Here is a 14,034-nt window from a genome sequence, read left to right on the forward strand (position 1 = left end):
TCTTCCAAGGAGTAAGCGTCTTTTAATTTCATGGCTGCAGTCACCATCTGCAGTGATTTATGGAGCCCCCAAAAATAAAGTCTGACACTGTTTCCATTGTTTCCCCATCTACTTCCCATGAAGTGATGGGACCAGATGCCATGATCTTCGTTTTCTGAATGTTGAGCTTTAAGCCAACTTTTTTACCCTCCTCTTTCACTTTCATCAAGAGGCTTTTTAGTTCTTCTTCACTTTCTGCCATAAGGGTGGTGTCATCTGCATATCTGAGCTTATTGATATTTCTCCTAGCAATCTTGATTCCAGCTTGTGCTTCTTCCAGCCCAGCGTTTCTCATGATGTACTCTGCATAGAAGTTAAATAAGCAGGGTGACAATATACAGCCTTGACGTACTCCTTTTCCTAGTCTATTGTTCCATGTCCAGTTCTAACTGTTGTTTTCTGACCTGCATATAGGTTTCTCAAGAGACAGGTCAGGTGGTCTGGTATTCCCATCTCTTTCAGAATTTTCCACAGCTTATTTTGATCCACACAGTCAAAGGCTTTGGCATAGTCAATAAAGCAGAAATAGATGTTTCTCTGGAACTCTCTTGCTTTTTCCATGATCCAGTGGATGTTGGCAATTTGATCTCTGCTTCCTCTGCCTTTTCTAAAACCAGCTTGAATATCTGTAAGTTCACGGTTCACGTATTGCTGAAGCCTGGCTTGGAGAATTTTGAGCATTACTTTACTAGCGTGTGCTGCTGCTAAGTCGCTTCGGTTGTGTCCGACTCTGTGTGACTCCATAGACGGCAGCCCAACAGGCTCCCCATCCCTGGGATTCTCCAGGCAAGAACACTGGAGTGGGTTGCCATTTCCTTCTCCAGTGCATGAAAGTGAAAAGTGAAAGTGAAGTCGCTCAGTCCTACAACTCTTCGCGACCCCATGGACTGCAGCCTACCAGGCTCCTCCGTCCATGGGATTTTCCAGGCAAGAGTACTGGAGTGGGGTGCCATCACCTTCTCCTTACTAGTGTGTGCTGCTGCTGCTGCTAAGTTGCTTCAGTTGTGTCTAACTCTGTTCGACCCCATAGACGTCAGCCCACCAGGCTCCCATGTCCCTGGGAGTCTCCAGGCAAGAACAATGGAGTGGGTTGCCATTTCCTTCTCCAGTGCATGAAAGTGAAAAGTGAAAGTGAAGTCACTCAGTCGTGTCTGACTCAGCGACCCCATGGACTGCAGCCTACCAGGCTCCTCCGTCCATGGGGTTTTCCAGGCAAGAGTAGTGGAGTGGGGTGCCAGATGAGTGCAATTGTGTGGTAGTTTGAGCATTCTTTAGCATTGCCTTTCTTTGGGATTGGAATGAAAACTGACCTTTTCCAGTCCTGTGGCCACTGCTGGGTTTTCTAAATTTGCTGGCATATTGAGTGCAGCACTTCCACAGCATCATCTTTCAGGATTTGAAATAGCTCAACTGGAATTCCATCACCTCCACTAGCTTTGTTCATAGTGATGCTTTCTAAGGCCCACTTGACTTCACATTCTAGGATGTCTGGCTCTAGGTGAGTGAGCATACCATAGTGATTATCTTGGTCGTGAAGATCTTTTTTGTACAGTTCTTCTGTGTATTCTTGACACCTCTTCTTAATATCTTCTGCTTCTGTTAGGTCCATACCATTTCTGTCCTTTATCGAGCCCATCTTTGCATGAAATATTCCCTTGGTATCTCTAATTTTCTTGAAGAGATCTCTAGTCTTTCCCCTTCTGTTGTTTTCCTCTATTTTTTTGCATTGATCACTGAGGAAGGCTTTCTTATCTCTTCTTGCTATTCTTTGGAACTCTGCATTTAGATGCTTATGTCTTTCCTTTTCTCCTTTGCTTTTCACTTCTCTTCTTTTCACAGCTATTTGTAAGGCCTCCCCAAACAGGCATTTTGCTTTTTTAGGTTAGTGCAAAAGCAATTGCGGTTTTGCATTGTTGAACTTTGCCATTTGGTATTGGAATAATTCTTAAATGTGGTTACGTTATACATCATTTTAAGGCACATTTCTTGCTTTTTTTTTTCCTGATGACATCACTTGCTGTTCATTTTGTATTTATTTTAGACTATAGAAATGATGTTAGACAAAAATCAAATTCAAGTGATTTTTTTATTCAAGTTCAAAATGGGTCGTAAAGCAGCAGAGACAATTCGCAACATCACCAATGCTTTTGGCCAAATAACTGCTAAAAAACATACAGTGCAGTGGTGGTTCAAGGAGTTTTGCAAAGGAGATGAGAGCCTTGACACAGTGGCTGGCCATTGGAAGCTGACAATGACCAATTGAGAGCATCATCAAAGCTGATCCTCTTAAAACTCCACAAGAAGTTGCCAAAGAACTCAATGTTGACCATTCTACAGTCATTTGGCGTTTGAAGCAAATTGCAAAGGTGAAAAAGCTCAATAAATGGGTGCCTCATGAGCTGACCCCAGAATAAAAAAATTCATTGTTTTGAAGTGTTGTCTTCTCTTATTCTACGCGACAACAAAGAATCATTTCTCAATTGGATTGTGACCTGCAATGAAAAGTGGATTGTATATGACAACTGATGATGACCAGTTCAGTGGACTGAGAAGCTCCAAAACACTTCCCAAAGTTAATCTTGTACTAGAAAAAGGTCATGGTCACTGTTTGGTGGTCTGCTGCCCTTCTGATCCACCACAGCTTTCTGAATCCTGGCGAAACCATTAAATCTGAGAAGTATGCTCAGCAAATTGATGAGATGCACCAAAAACTGTAATTGGTCAATAGAATGGGTCCAATTCTTCTCCATAACAATGCCCAACCGCATGTCGCACAACCAACATTTCAAAAGTAGAATGAATTGGGCTACAGAGTTTTGCCTTATCTGCCATATTCACCTGACCACTTCTTTAAGCATCTCGACAACATTTTGCAGGGAAAACGCTTCCACAACCAGCAGAAGGCAGGAAGTGCTTTCCAAGAGTTCATCAAGTTCCTGAAGCATGGATTTTTATGCTACAGGAATAAATTAACTTATTTCTCATTGGCAAAAATGTGTTGATTGTAATGGCTCCTATTTTGATTAATAAAGATATGTTTGAGCCTAGATATAGCAATTTAAAATTCACGGTCTGAAACTGCAATTAATTTTGGACCAACCTAAATATTTTACTCTCTTGAAATCAGGTGGAAAATAAAAATCAAAATGTCTACTAGTTCTCTATGGATAGTTTGTTTATTCTATTTGCAAGTGCAGAGAACAGCCTTTCTGCCAGGGAGAGAACAGTGTGTGATAGATATGGGACAGTAAAGTGAGCAGATGAAGTGCTTTTTCTTTAGCAAGCTGGACAGGTTTGCCTCAGCATCTGAACTTCCTGTACCTAACATAAAAAACCCAAAGAAATGCATGGAAGCACTTTCCTCCTGATTCTGGCCCTGTCGATTTTGTATCAGGACCACCATGATCTTCTGAGTGACACTGTGGCATTTATTAAGAGAGAACAGATCACCCGAATGACTACTGTCAGTGTTGACCAAGACATGCCCAGGAAGTCTGTCCTCTTAACAACAAAAACCAATCTTCTTAAGTGATACAAAAGGGAAAATAAAGACCTGAGTAGGAGCTGATCTTGAAAAATCTGATGCTGATGGAATGATGGCAATGTAAGTTTGTTTATAATTTCTCTAGGAGGCAAAAGAAAGTGTTTTATCCAGTAGCTTGTTTCCTAAAAAGTTAACTGTAAAGATAAGAGTTGGCCATTTAAAGGATTCTTTTGGAGAACCTCCTTGTGATCATTCTTTATGCTTCATCAGTTTGTATATTTTATGCTCCCCAGTTTTTTTTTTAAAGCAAGTATCACTTCTAATTTTCTCACAAGCTAGATAAATTGGTCTTTGCTTTCTGAAACAATTTCTTTGATTATTGTTATTTTCCTTGCTGTAAAAACAAGGTTTCTGTTTGTTTTTAGATAAACTCTTCTGGTTTCTTGTTTGTCTTCTTCTTTTTTTTCTTTTCCTGGCATGACCAAATGATGAGAAGCCTAGGAGTTTATCGACTTTGATTTTGTTATCAAGGTATAATCCTAAGAGAACGAGGACAACCTTAACCACCCAACCTTGGAGAATTACTACATTAAGTGGTCTGTTACAGCATAATACTTCAACAGAAAATTATCTGATTATTTTTCCTCCTGGCAGTGAGAAATGTGGGAGTTGTAATTGGAATGTAGGCAATAAGGAATAATCTTGGAATCTGGGGCACCATCCCAGGAGGATAGTCTTAACTAAAGGAAAAAGTTCCTGGCTTCCAAGAAGATGCAAAAGGGATTCTGAATGCCTGGGAAGTATGGGGAGAAGCTGCTCAGTGTTGAAGAAAAGGAAAATGGGAAAGCAGAAATAAAACAAACTTGGATTCTTTCACAATTTAGTTTAGGGAAGACTGAATTTTCTTAGCATATTTAATTTCGATGCTTGCCAATCATTTGAGAAGAAAGAGAGGCATGAAGACAGACCTGTTCCTTCCAATATTTATTGATTACCTGTATGGACGAGGTACTTTGGTAAATTTTAGTCATATAAAGCAGAATAATATATTCTTGTCCTCAGAGAGTTTACATTCTAAAAGGAAAGATAAGCTGAAAGAAAAAAATAGTAAACAGAAATATATTTTCAAGGGACTTCCTTAGTGGTCTGGTAATTAAGACTGAAATGTCAATCAGAAATACCTTACTTACCTGGGAAAACGTGATGAAGAGATAGGAAGACCAAGATGGCATCCAAGTCCAACATAATTAGCCTACTTATTTTTCTCACACAGCAGACATTAAGATGTTTGAAGGCAGGTCCCACTAGTTGGTCTTCAGGCCTCACACAGCCGTAGAATTCAAGCATTCCAGGGAAGCACTGAATGAGTAAATCTGATATAGCATATAGAGATAGAGGCCCTGAAATATTTAGTCAGAGAAATCCATTGCTTTGGATTAAAACACTGCCTCTCCAAGCATTCTCTTTAAAAATGCAAATACTCAGAGGAGATATGAAATATTTCCTTGTCAACCAGCAATTCTTATTTTTGGCAGTTATCAGAACAAGGGGGACTATAAAAAGTGAATTTCAGAGAACACTCTTGGTGTGATAGAAGGTAACAAATTTGTGTAACTAATTTGGAAAACACTTTGGCATTATCTTGTAAAGTTGAATATTCATATACATATGACCCAACAATTAATTCACTCTGTGGGATGGACCCAAGGGAAACTCAAGCAGATATACAGCAGGAGAGGTATGAAAGAATGTTCATAGTTGCACTGATCACAATGTGAAAACCTGTAAACAACTCAAATGCCCATCAATAAGACAACGAATAGATGAACTATGATATATTTACACAACTGAATATTTCATGGCAATAAAAACACATGAACTACACTAGTTCTCAACAGCGGGGATAAATGCTAGCAATGAAACAAAACATTTAGTGAATAAAGCAAATGCTCAAAATGTATACAATATGACATACTTTTTATAGAGTTGAGAAAATGAATATACTTTATATAAAAATATATAGATGAATAAAACTATATATTTTAAAAAGTGAAGGAATTCTGGATCATGGTTATAGTTGTATAGGGAAAGATGGGGAATGGGATGGGAAGCCACATGGTTAGATGAAGGTTATGTCAAGGTTCTAGCATTTGTTTTGAATGGTAGGCTTGTAGCTACTGATCACATTATTAAGAACAATGAAATAAACACATAGCTAAGTGAAAACAAAACCAGAAAGCCTGGGTTCCCTAGGATACAGCCCGAAGCTGGTGCTTTACTTAGAAAGTGCCATCTCAGAGCAGTGATGGTGAGGGAAAAGTGAAGGGAGTCAGGGAAGAATGGGAAGTGATGCCAGGGATGTTTTCACAAACAGCTCTAAAGACTCAGGGCCTGTGAGTTCATAGGTGTGTCTGTTTAGCTACATGAGAAGTCTTTAGGGAGGATGTTCAGAGAGACTGTGCCTGGAGCAGTCCTTGGAAGAGAGGAGGTAGAGGAAAATTGTCAGCTTGGGTCTCTCCAATGGGAAGGTAACTTTCCCTGGGCACCACTTTCGGGTTGCTTCTCTGGCCTCCTTTGGTGGCAGTCAGGGAAACCAGATTTCCAGGAAATCAGCCTGCATTTTTAGCTAAGTCCAGAAGTGATGGGAGAAGCCAAAACCTCAGGCCATGTGGCTTCCTGGCCCAGATGCCCAACAGTAGCACAGGGCAGACCCTGACACTCTAGGCAGGACTTTGGTTGAGCCCAGGTGGTGTAAGTTCTTGTGATGTGGAGGCAACTGACCCAGAACTGGTGGCCAAGGGCCCAGGCCAGAATGACACAAACAGGGTCTAAAAGGTAAATAAGACTGTCTCGTATGAGCAGGAGCTTGTCAGACCTAGGTTTGAATCCTGTGTGAATTTGGATAAATTCCTTAACTTTCCTTGAGCCTCACATGGAATATGGAAATAGTGATAACTTCTTCCAAGAGTTGTTGTGAGAATTCAAAAGAGCTAATGCAATGAGCAGAATCTTTGGCACCTAAGAAGTCCTAAAAAAAAAAAAAAAAAGCATATTCCCCTTGGTCCTGCCTCATGGCATCAAGCATAATTGAGACAGTACTGGGTTCAAGAACAGGCCTAGCTTCATTTTGCATTTTTTCCTCCTTGTGCCACGTCAGCCTTTCCTGACCATGGGCAGCCAAAGGGTACTGGGCACTTGTGTGAGGGGTGAAGAAGTAAACATAATTTTTACCCCCTTTCCAACATAAACAATCCTGGTGCTATACCACCTCTCCTCTGTGCTCTTGGTTTAAAAAGCTGTAGAGTTTAAAGAGGCATTCCAAATAATGATGAGTGCTTCAAGCAAGTGAATAATTTGCCACCTCCTTTAAATGATACTCTTCAAATATTTGTTCAATATTTACTTTGGTTGGGGGCAGAGATGGCCCCAGCAGGATGAAGGCACCTTTCATCAGTGTGGCAAGAGTTGGGCATGGGGACCAATGGCAGATTTCCAATTCACTTTAGGGATGTGGAAATGACTTGCTACCCTGGTCACCTGTCCACCTAGTCATTCCTTTCCATATCTAGAACCCCTCAAACCTGGTTTCTAGGTCAGCCAGACCTCTTGGTAACTGATGGATATCGTTTGAATTCAGGCTCTCCTTTGCTTTCTGTTTATTTAAGAATATCCATTTTCTGGTTTGCCTGTCTTATACAACAAAGTGCAGTGTCTTTCATAACACCTCCATAGGTTCTTGTGTTTGAATACTTGGCACTGATTAAAATTAATACACACTGCTCTTTTGCTGGTGAAATGTAGTATTGAGGAAGCAGAGGTTTTAAGTTTGTAGGTTTGAGCAACTTAAAATTTTCCTTGCTTGTTCTTAATTTCTTTTCTAATTTGTGGGTAAAACAAAGTTACTTGGGGCTGGAAGCTCTCAAAAAGGGCTCTTCTTATCATTAATACATATTTTATACATGCTCCAACCCTGAGACACTCCTTCTCAGAACCTTTATGAGGACGGAGAACATTCCTAATTGCAAGGTTGCCTCTCTTCCCTGGGAATTAACCCCAAGGCCTCTACAAACATGCAAAAAATTCTGGAGGAGTGGCACTCCTGAATGCTCTTCACAACTTCCCCTTCAGCCTCCCCCTCCCAGTTTGCATAGTCCAATGTCCACAGATCCATTTGACCCCAATTTCTCTCTAGTGGGCAATGGGCAAGGGGTAGGAAGTCATTTAAAGACCTCATACGACTGACCCCAGTATTACCTTCTGCTGTTCCTGTAATACCTCTTGGGCCCTCAAGAGCCTAGCATTCTACTACTGGAATTTTTTCCTTTAGCTGAATTCTGATTGTTCCTAAAAGACCAGACTGCTTTGATAGCAGCCGTCAGGACCTGTTACAGGTGGCAAGATACATTTGGATCTTGAATTCCCCTTCTGTTGCTGGCATAGCTGCTCCCTGTCTTTAACTTTCAAATTAGAAATGTTTATTTATGGTGAAGGTGAAAGTGAAAGTTGCACAGTAGTGTCCAACTCTTTGCGACCCCATGGACTATACAGTCCATAAAATTCTCCAGGCCAGAATTCTGGCATGGATAGCTGTTCCCTTCTCCAAGGGATCTTTTCAACCCAGGGATTGAACCCACGTCTCCTGCATTGCAGGTAGATTCTTAACCAGCTAAGCCACCAGGGAAGTGGAAAATAGTGTAGGTTATATGGGTTGCACAGAGTCAGACACGACTGAAGTGACTTAGCAGCAGTATAGTCAGCAGAGATGGGGGAACTCATTAAAAAAAAAAAAAGTGTCAACCAAAACACAGTATTAAAAAAAGAAAGTTAAACATTAAAAAAACTGAGAGCCAGGAAAAGGCTCCTCAAGAGAAGAAACATACACTGTGATGTTTTCTGCCCTTTTTGTTTTTGCTGCATGATATGAGGTCATCTTTTGTGAAGGTGATCTCTTACGAAAATCAATAACTTTAACAACTAATGTTAGGAGGTCTCACGAGGCATCATGAGATAGTACGGTAAGTAAACAGTGGGCACTTGCAGAATTAAAGGAAGGGCTCATTCAGAAGTGAAATTAGCCCAGCACAGAAGCTCCTTTTAATCACACTCCTTACTCTCTTTAGGACTCACGTTTTGGCCTGGACTTTCTTAAGACATGAGAGTTGAACCTCATTTTCTCTCATTTCTAATTTTAGAAAATCCATTTATTCCTTTTGTCAATCATCAGGACTAGACCCAGAAAATGTTAAGAACTGCATGTGGATAATAATTACTAATATTATGTGGTTACTTGTGGTTTGCAAAGCACATATGTGTTGTGGCATTTAGTAAACTTCCAATCACCCTGTGGTCATTATTAATATTATTATTATGATCACAATTTTGCAACTGAAACAGAAGCTTAAAGAGATGATGTGATTTGTCTAAAATCATAGAGAAAGGGAATGGGTCTAAACTCAGGTTTTCTCACCCAAGTCCTGTTTGCTCCACAGTTCACATTGATTCTTGGAGATGCCACTTGTCTACCATGCACCCCTCACTCTGACATTATTACCAAGAACAGTGGTAATGGTGGCTAACATTTGGGGTAGTCCCAGGATGCAGGTACATCTTATTTGATCCTTGTACCAATCCTATGATACAGACTTTATAATTAAACTAATTTGACAGTTGAATAAACTGATGCTCAGAGAGGTTTGGTCTGTTATTCGAGGTGCATAGCTAGTAAGTGATGGAGACAGGCTTTAACCCCAGACCTGTTTGATTCCCCAGCTCTTAATCACTACACTCTATGACCTTGCTGCATCTTTCAAGGCTTCCAGCTCCTTCCAAATGTTTGATTCAACAGAGCAGGAGCAAACAGGGTGCTTTCAAGGGCAAAGAACTGACCTACATGCTGATGGAGGATACAGAATGAACCATGGGTCCTCCAGGACTTGTTCTGGTCTGGTCATAACTGATGATATGTAGAGCAGACAGGAAAATGGGGCTGACCAGTGCATGCTGGGGTATTGTGGTGTTGGAGAAGACTCTTGAGAGTCCCTTGGACTGCAAGGAGATCCAACCAGTCCATTCTGAAGGAGATCAGTCCTGGGATTTCTTTGAAGGGAATGATGCTGAAGCTGAAACTCCAGTACTTCGGCCACCTCATGTGAAGAGTTGACTCATTGGAAAAGACTCTGATGCTGGGAGGGATTGAGGGCAGGAGGAGAAGGGGACGACAGAGAATGAGATGGCTGGATGGCATCACTGACTCAATGGACGTGAGTCTGAGTGAACTCTGGGAGTTTGTGATGGACAGGGAGGCCTGGTGTGCTGCGATTCATGGGGTCGCAAAGAGTCGGACAGGACAGAGCGACTGAACTGAACTGAACTGACTGAAGGGACTTACTGTGGATCCTTTACACTGAATTGTTTGCATTTTGTAGTATTCTTGCCTGGAGAATTCCATGGACAGAGGAGTCTGGTGGGCTATAGTCCATGGGATCACAAAAGTTGGACATGACTAAATAACTAGAACACACACAGGTGGATGGGGGAGGGGGAGCTGGTGCTTCCCAGGTGCTCAATGTGTAAAGAATCTGCCTGCAATGCCAGAGAATTGGGTTTGATCCCTGGGTCAGAAGATCTTCCAGAAGAGCACAGCAACCCACTTCAGCATTCTTGCCTGGAGAAACCCATGGAAAGAAGAGCCTATCAGGCTACAGTCCTTAGTGTCACAAAGAGTTGGACATGAATAAATCGACTGAGCATGCATGCCCCCACACACCCCTTACTAAGGACCCATGGCTCAGCAGAGGCTGCGATATCCCCAGCCAGGTGTGAAGGCAGCAGCCTGTTGTGAACACAGTAGCACAGACTAAGGATTGTAGGGCCCTCTGGTTGGTTACAAATGCCCCTGTGCTGTGCTAAGTCACTTCAGTCGTGTCTGACTCTTTGCAATCCCATGGACTGTAGCCCAACAGGCTCCTCTGTCCATAGGGTTCTCCAGGCAAGAATACTGGAGTGAGCTGACATTTCTTCAAATGTTCCAGTGCTAAATAATCCCTGAAAGATAAACTTCTTGGAGGTAAAGGCCATAATACCCTTAAATGTAACTTAGGAGGTTGCTCCAGTTAAAAACCATGAAGAGTTACCAGTCACCTTTTGAAGGAATTTAGCTTATTTCTTTGCTGAACAATGCTGGCAGAGGGGTGGGAGAAGTTGGTGAGAGAAAATCTGGGAATGAAACAGTCTGTCCAACCCCATGAAAGGAAATCCTTTGCAGATGTGGAGGAGGAGGGAGCACCCACGTGTTTTCCATCTCCCTCCATCTCCTAGGGATGCAGTAGAGCAGCTCTGCTCCCTGTCACAGCTCATGGTTCTCAACCCTGACTGTACACTGCAATCACCTAGTGGGGAGGCTTTTAAAATCTACCTGTGCTAGGCTACCCTGGTGGTCCAATGGTTAAGAATCTGCCCTGCAGTGCAGAGGACACAGGTTTGATCCCTGGTCCAGAAAGATCTCACATGCCATGGGGCAAGTACTGAGCCTGCACTCTGCAGCCTGCGGGCCACAACTACTGAACCCACGTGCTGCAATTATGGAGCCCACATGCCTAGAGGCCATACTCTGCAACAAGAGAAGCCACCGCAATAAAATAAAATCTACCTGTGCCTTGGACCCAGCACTCAAGAATCTCTGGTATTGTAATCCCAGGTACTTGTAATTCTTACAAACTCCCCAGGTGATTGAAGTACTGAGGGTATTACTGCTCTAGAATTTCACAACCAGAAACAAAGAACAGCCTCCAATTAAACTTTCCACCATTTTGGAGAGTTTAAAAAGAAAAGAAGTGTTGTAGACCAATTTTAAAGAAGGGAAGAGAGGCACAAGGAGGAGAAGCAGTTTTCCAAGGCCAGAGGACTGCTGAGGGCAAGAGGGCGGAGGGGTTGGAGGGAACTTCTTTTCTTTTGGTTCACCTACATCCTTTTTTCTGGCAGCATATCACAGTATCAGCTGTACTGATGGCTTAGTTTTACACCTGGCGTGAGAGTTCTTTTCTTTTTCTGGGACAGCCTTTCCAATTAGACCCATGATCCTGTTTTCGTGTGTTTTCTGGTATGGAAGCCCAAATCTTTCTTTTGTAATTCTTACCTCTTTGCCAGCCCGAGCAGTGAATTATCTTTTTAGAAGGAGTCAGGGGCTCCAAGTTTGGTGTGTTCTGTTCAGAGAATCACAGATGCATGTGCGGTGAAAGCTCATCAGTGAGGGTGGAATTCACACCTAACTCAATCTCAGCTTTCAAGCCACTGGATCTACAACAGTTAATTCTCTTAGAACACAGAGCTAAATCCCCGAGGAGGCCTGGCCTGGAGAGGCCACCTGAATTGCTGCCTGCTTAAAGGTGCACTCGTGTTTCTTGATTTAACTGGGTCAGTACGTATGTTTATTTTTGCCATTTGATTTCAGGGCAGGGCTGGTTGCCGTGTGCTGGCAATACTCAGTGAGTGCAGGCTCTGACTGACTGGGGCAGGTGTGCAGGAACCCTTGGTGACTATTATTTCATTTGGTTCCGCAGCCTCATGGTTTATGTATGAGTTGTTATGTGACCGAGTCCTTTTTCAAGCTGCGAACATGTTCTGTTTGATTGGAATCATGTTCTTTAGCCATTGCATTATGCAAGCTGGCCCCAAAGTTTGCAGGAAGTGCTAAACTCAACTGTGACAATTCCCAGCCGTAGTCACAGAGTACCCCCCGACAGTGAAGCAAACAGCATGTTTACTCATTGCACGATAGAGTTGCAGTTGCGTTTAATAACTGCCTGTTACTACCTGAGGAGAAAGCTATGTCTGGCCACTTCGATCAGCTTCTCTCATCTTGTCTCCTGTTTAATCCCAGAATAAATCCTGTGGGCCTTGGGGGAGGGCATTAAAAAGCCTTCTGGCAAAGAAGATTAAACCTGAAACAAGTGCTAATGAGGCACAAGCAATGTAATGCTCATTGTGGTGTATGCTCAGGCCTTGAGCTGGAGAGAAGATGGTTTCGATGGAGGGCATCTGGTTGAGAAGTTGCTCTGATGTAGTGTTCCAGCCAAGCCATTTACTATCCTAAAATGAGTACCTTAGACAAGTCCACTGGTTGGTTCTCAGGTTTTTCGTTGGGGTGATAACAGAGAAGTGTCTTTCAAGAACTGCACAGAGCTGAGATCTTTTCCTCTGACTTCTGGAGGACTACTATCTGGCTTATCCAAGGTGACCCAGAGAAGGGATGGAGCTAGCATTCTCTGGAGGGTGAAAGTTAGTATCACTTAAGATTCTTTGGTGGCAAGCAACAGAAACCAATTCTTTAATAAGAGTTCACCTACTTAAGAAGAAAAAGGTTTATCAGAAAATAAGTTCCATGAGCACAGAGGCCAGCTTGTTCTCTGCTGCTTCCTCAGTAGGAGAGTACCTTGAGTATATAGTAGGCATTGACCATTGCATATAGTAGGTAAATGTTTGTGGAACTAAAAAAGATACAGATTGGATAAAAAAATTGTTAGCAAGACCAAGAATCAGTTTTCAAAAAAGATAAAAATGAGAATATCTCTGGAGGGGTTTAGGTAGCAGGAACTCAGTCCCTGACAGTCCTAACGCTGCTGGAATGAATGCTCTCCAAGTATATTTATGTTTTTGAGTGCCTGAACATATGCAACAAAATCCAGGGAAAAGAGTATTAGAGTTTTCGAGAGGAAAACAGAACCAATAGGATCTATCTATCTAGAAACAAGGAGAGATTGACTTACAATAAGGAATTGACTCACATGATTATGGAGGCTGGAAACCAATCTGCAGGGTGGCTGGCAGGTTGGAGTTGAGGACTCAGGTAGAGCTAATGTTTCAGTTCAAGGGCTATTAGGCAGGAAGAGCGATGTTGGAGATGAAACTGGGAAACTTTCTGTTACATGGGGATGGACGGTCTTTTTGTTCTGTTCTATTCAGGAGGAGTTTCACCTACATATGAGAGCAATTTGTTTTACTCCAACTGTTTGAAATGTTAACCTCACCCCAAAAGACCCTTGCAGAGACACCCAGAATCATATCTGGCCAAACATCTGGGCATCCCAGGGCCCAGTCAAGTTGACACATAACATTACTTACTACAGAGAGGACTGGGGAGGCCCTAATGGCCTAGCTGGAATCACGTCAGCTCTCCTCTGGCCAGCACAAGACAGGGTGTTTTGTTGGGTGATTCTGGAGACTTTGCACAAGAGGCAGATTTTATTTCCCAAACAGGAAGTAGGAGCTGTTACCAGGAGAAAGAAAAAGGGATACCAGGGAGCAGCTGGGCCTTTTCTGCAGAGAGTCTCACTTGATCACTTGCTTCTATGGGGTTAACATCAAGACACAGCTCTCTGCTTTGACTGTTTCTTTGGGCTCTTCTTTGTGTGAAAGGGGAGCAGTCAGAATGAGGAAAGAAATAAATTCTGTGCTTTTGCCCCTTCTCTTCCAGTCACCAGTAGGCGTGACTTTTGAGGGCAGACCCATGGAGA

General features: G+C 42.4%; 1 long non-coding RNA gene across 1 annotated transcript; it reads right to left on the reverse strand.

Moving 5' to 3' along the window:
* Nucleotides 1-1,818: 1,818 nt before the first annotated feature.
* LOC129658542 (uncharacterized) lies at nucleotides 1,819-12,995 on the reverse strand. The gene is made up of 3 exons (XR_008717398.1): nucleotides 11,658-12,995; nucleotides 4,714-4,896; nucleotides 1,819-2,531 (listed from the first exon to the last, which is right to left on the reverse strand). It is a non-coding gene; the product is annotated as an uncharacterized LOC129658542 (long non-coding RNA).
* Between the last annotated feature and the right edge of the window lie 1,039 nt (nucleotides 12,996-14,034).

The sequence above is a fragment of the Bubalus kerabau genome, chromosome 8 (genome assembly GCF_029407905.1).
Source record: "Bubalus kerabau isolate K-KA32 ecotype Philippines breed swamp buffalo chromosome 8, PCC_UOA_SB_1v2, whole genome shotgun sequence".
Lineage (NCBI taxonomy): Eukaryota > Metazoa > Chordata > Mammalia > Artiodactyla > Bovidae > Bubalus > Bubalus kerabau.